Genomic DNA, 5,225 nt, shown 5'->3' with positions numbered 1-5,225 from the left:
ATGGCCTGTCGTGTTGAGCCGAGTTTTGACAATGTATCGGCTGCCTCGTTCTCCGCCCGCGGTATATGGTGAAACTCACACCCTTCAAAGTGGCCACTGATCTTTTGAGCATGGAACCGGTATAGCGCCATATTGGCATCCAATGCATCACAATTGCCGGAGGCTTGCTGGACTACCAGATTGGAATCACCAAAGCACTGAATCCGGCGGACTCCAATTTCCTTTGCCATTTTCAGTCCGTGCACAAGCGCTTCATACTCTGCAACATTGTTGGACGCTGCGAAGTGAATTTGCAACACGTACTTAAGTTGGTCGCGCTTTGGCGAGGTCAGAACTATGCCGGCACGAAGCCCACTTTTCATCTTAGAGCCGTCAAAATGCATCTTCCAGTAGTTAGTTTTCAGGGGCGGTGGTTCATAGTCCATCTCGGTCCAATCCACTAAGAAATCCGCCAGAGCCTGAGATTTTACGGCATCCCGTCTGTCGTACTGCAGGGCATAGGGTGCTAACTCGACAGCCCATTTTGCTATCCGGCCGCTCGCGTCTTTGTTATTCATGATTTCCGAGACGGGCGCCTCACATATAACTCGGATCTGATGCGCATCAAAGTAATGCTCCAGCTTCTTTGCCGCCATATAAACGCCGTATGCCATTTTCTGATAGTGGGGATAGTTCTGCTTAGACGACGATAACACCTCGCTCAAGTAATATACCGGCCTTTGCACCGATTTGCCGTCTTCATCTTTTTCTACCATGATGATGGCGCTAACAACTCAGTTGGTTGCTGCTATGTATAACAACATAACAACATCGGCTCCTTCTCCATTGGCGAGGCTAATACCGGTGCCGTACCAATCATCTTCTTCAGTTCTTGAAAAGCCACGTCTGCTTGTTGCGTCCACACAAATTTGTCGGTTTTCTTCATCAGCTGGTATAAGGACATTGCCTTTTCACCCAGCCGACTAACGAAACGACTTAGTGATGCTAGGCATCCAGTGAATTTTCGCACATCTTTGAGGCATTTCGGCAATTTCATTCTTTCTATGGCGGCAATTTTCACGTGATTCGTTTCGATACCTCGGCTTGATACCAGGAACCCAAGTAACTTCCCTGCCGGCACACCGAATGTGCATTTGGCCGGGTTCAGCTTCATCCGGAATCTCCTTAGATTTGCGAATGTTTCCCGGATATCATTCAGGAGCGTGCCGCTTTCCTTGGTTTTTATGACGTCATCATCGACATATACCTGCACATTTTTGCCAAGTTGATCGTGCAAACATTTCTGCATGCATCTTTGATAAGTAGCCCCTGCATTTCTCAAACCAAACGGCATAGTGCGATAGCAATAAGCCCCGAACGGGGTGATAAATGATGTCTTTATTTGATCATTAGGGTTCAGCGGTATCTGGTGAAACCAGAGTACGCGTCTACAAAAGACAACAACTCACACCCGGCTGTGGAATCGATCACTTGATCAATCCGAGGTAGCGGAAAAGGATCTTTGGGACATGCCTTGTTTAGGCTGGTGTAGTCGATACACATGCGCCATACCTTAGCAACAGTTGGGTCGTCTTTCTTCTTCTCAACCATGACCGGGTTTGCCAGCCAGTCGGGATGTAGTACTTCCATGATAAAGCCGGCAACTAGAAGCCGGGATATCTCTTCCGATATGATTTTCCTTCTGTCGTCGGCGAAGCGTCGAAAGGGCTGCTTCACTGGTCTTGCGTCTGGTCTGACATGTAATGAGTGCTCAGCCAGCTCCCTCGGCACACCCGGCAGGTCCTGATTCGACCATGCGAAGATGTCCCGATGCTCACGGAGGAAGCTAGTGAGCTCGCCTTCCTATTTCTCACCCAGGCCGGCACCAATAATGACGGCCCGGTCTAGGCACTACACCACGCCCCATGTTAGATGGCACACATGTCTGTCGGCATATATGGCTTCTGCTGGCAGCACATCTGTCGGCAAGCATTTATGCCAATAGACAAGCTGTGGGCACGTCTGTTGGCAAGCTGGCCGTCCTCTAAAATCTATGCCGACAGACAGAGTGTCATCTATTGTCTCACTTGCCGACAGACAATTTGTCACATTTTCCCTGATAAAAGCTGACAGACAAGGTGCCATGCATAAAAGCTGACAGACTGCGCCAACCCTGTCAGACAATGCTGACAAACAGTGTGCCACTATGCCATACAATAGCTGACAGACTGTGCCAACTGTCTCAGCACTGGCAAATAAAAAAAATGTTGCTGACAATATATAGAAGTAGTACCCAGCATAGGTAAATACACATTCAATACATAATTGAACATTCGTCACATATCCATCAACAACTCAAATTCAGCATTCAAATTTACACGAACAATAGATGACATAACATATTTTAGATTCCAGATTCAATACAACACCTAACATGGAAGATCGCAGCAATTTCACATCTTGCTTCAGCCAGCCTAATGCCAACAGGCAACCACCAATTGGATAACACTACAGCACGCCGAAGGCTTCCAAAAAATGAGATTGTACAACTTGTAGACATTCTCAAGTGTAACGCCCACATGCACTTCAATGGTCAGACTCCTTCAGTTACCTAGATTACACAGGAAAGGAAAACAGAATCGTAAAAGGAGTTATGCATTCTGCAACAAATGCATTAGGTCCTGAGATTTTACAGTCAGGTATAGCGACGCGCGACATGGATGCAATAATCTGGACAGTGAAAGGTCAAGATCTGGGATAAGTCTCTGAATGGAAAATGTGTGACTAAAGTTAACCATGTAATTAATAGCAGAGATGTTTTAGATCATTGAAGCATTCATTCCATCGAGTATTATGACATGGATGCAAACTGGAGTTACATGAATATACTCCAACAAAAAGAGTGTATATGCTCTAAAAAGGAACTGCAGCATATATATTTTTTAAGAAATCATAGCCTTAAAAATAAGTGATCAGTAGGCTGAGAAGATTAGAAAATAACCCTTCACAATGTCGTGATCTGTTAGTATGATTTGTGGAATGACATTATGATTGTCGCTTCATTGAACACCATTTCAATTTTGGAGAACTGCCAGGGCTCCTTTCATGTTGGACCTGCACAAAGGATATTAGGTATTTAGGTAGAGCCTCAGACTTGATTAAATTCAGTGCCAGTTCAGTTCTCTAAACTTGATCTTCACAAATAACACATAAAAATTGAGGATTAGTTGTAACATAAAATCCAAGATATTTTAAAGCCAAACAAAACTTGAAATGAACAAATTTAGCCTTCACATCATATTTCACCGAAATGCAGCAGTAAAAATAACTTGAGATTACTATAATTTCTGTTCTGGTTCGCTTGTCAATTGTCATAGATCGTCTTTGATTCAGCTAGCTGACCAATGATTTTCTAATGATAGCAAATTAGTTGTACATTAACTCATATATACAATAATACATAAGGGTTTTTCTGTTAAATCGTGTGCAGTGCACAACCCATAAAAGCATAACTGAACATTCCTGAAAACCTGACAGGTCCCTAACTCCGTCCTAATAACCAATCAACTAATTAATCTAAACAGACTGAAGACTGAATCGCTTTAAGTAACAAAGCATCTGTGAGCAAGACAAGATCTCGATCTATTTATCTACCAGCTCATATCTCACTAAATACAGGTGAGTATGAAAATATGGCAAGAGAGGGACATAGCATGCAAGAAGTTACTGCTATCAAACTTCAGCTATATCAGCAGTCCATGATAGCTCGCAATGTGCATCAGGGCCATTTTTTCCATTTAAGTGATAAATATTGATGGAAGAACTCAAGGTTAGTCCAGCTTGATCCTAGCATATACCCAAGTCCATAAGTTTGGTCACGTAAAACTTTTGTTAAATGGAAAAGCGAAGTGTGCATCTGAACTTAAAAGCAACAGGGAAGGTCAATAGATGTACTATTTGGGTACAGATTTGCTAAAATCCACAAAGTGACGTAGCCACAATGTTAAATGCAGTAAAGGTTCTGAGAATAAGCACAACTCAAGAAACTCGATTTGACAGAAGAGAAACAAGCAACAACGTATAATAAACTAAAATTCTCGAAAAGAAGACTCAGCAGATGACCTTGCTACGCAGGAGAAAAGTTTCCTCCAAGCCATGCAACCAGGAATCCTAACCATCGCGGAGGCTTCAACCAACCTGGATCAAAACAGGACAACAAAAATCCATATGGAAGGGGATGGATTTTCCAGTACCCGCTACCTAGGTTAACAAGCATCAAACATATAGAAAAAGGAATAAAATTAAAGAGAAATAACAGGAAGACATGAGATGAACAAATCTGCCCTTCTTGTATTGTCTAGAACCTGCCTGCTATTGGTAGAAAGATACGAACAGATGAATACATCACATTGACTTAAACCATAGGAAAGAATCGTACTCGTCTAACCCGACCGAGGAACAGTCGAACAACAATGGTATGGGAGGATTTGCGGCAGCGGCATCGACCTACAGGTTGCGGCCGCACCACATAGTGATGGAGGAAATGAGGTGAGGCAAGGTGAGGAGAGATGGCGAATCGAGCGTTGGTGGAGAGGATGGACCGCGGCATCAGGGAGGCGAGCGCGCGACGGTGGCACGGCAACCTACAGGTGACGAGCGGCAAACAACCAGTGCGCTGAGCGATTTGAGAGGAAAGAAGGAGAGGCAAGGAGAGGAGAGATGGGGAAACAGCTAAGCATCTCATGCTGGTTGAGACGGCGGACGGCGGCATCGGTCAAGCGAGCGCCGGCGGCGTGGGTGAGGCCAAGCACAGCAGGGAGAAGATTGGGGATTCTGTCTAGGGTTGTTCCCTCCTGCGCGTGAGTTTCCTTCTAAACAGTGGCCTGGCGGGCCTTTTTTACCTTCCCGCTGTTGTTTTGGCTAAATTTTTTTAAATAATACGATTTTTTAAATTATTTTTAAAAATAATAGGTGTTTTTCAAAATTTCAAAAATAATACGGCCTCGGCCTCACCTAGGCCGAATGGGCCCAGTCGGCCTGGCCTAGGGCTGGAGGCAGGCCGCGCAGAGTGGGGGCCCCGCAAGAGGCAGTCGGCCTAGCCCAGGCCGATTGGACCAGTCGGTTTCGGTCAAGCCGACTGGATGCAGTTGGTTTCGCCGAAGCAGATTGGTGCTAATCAGCTTCGCCAAACCTAATTGGTTGCATGATCAATGCATACACGCCGAGGCCCAATTTTTGTCTCGAAT

The 5,225-nt window shown here is 44.9% G+C and overlaps 1 long non-coding RNA gene across 1 annotated transcript; it reads right to left on the bottom strand.

Moving 5' to 3' along the window:
* Positions 1-2,262: 2,262 nt before the first annotated feature.
* On the bottom strand, positions 2,263-4,853 carry LOC100822769. Its single transcript, XR_138276.4, has 3 exons — positions 4,102-4,853; positions 2,981-3,093; positions 2,263-2,590 (listed from the first exon to the last, which is right to left on the bottom strand). It is a non-coding gene; the product is annotated as an uncharacterized LOC100822769 (long non-coding RNA).
* Between the last annotated feature and the right edge of the window lie 372 nt (positions 4,854-5,225).

This window comes from Brachypodium distachyon, chromosome 3 (genome assembly GCF_000005505.3).
Source record: "Brachypodium distachyon strain Bd21 chromosome 3, Brachypodium_distachyon_v3.0, whole genome shotgun sequence".
NCBI lineage: Eukaryota > Viridiplantae > Streptophyta > Magnoliopsida > Poales > Poaceae > Brachypodium > Brachypodium distachyon.
Note: the sequence above shows the minus strand (reverse complement) of the source record. Positions and strands in the feature narration are given on the sequence as shown.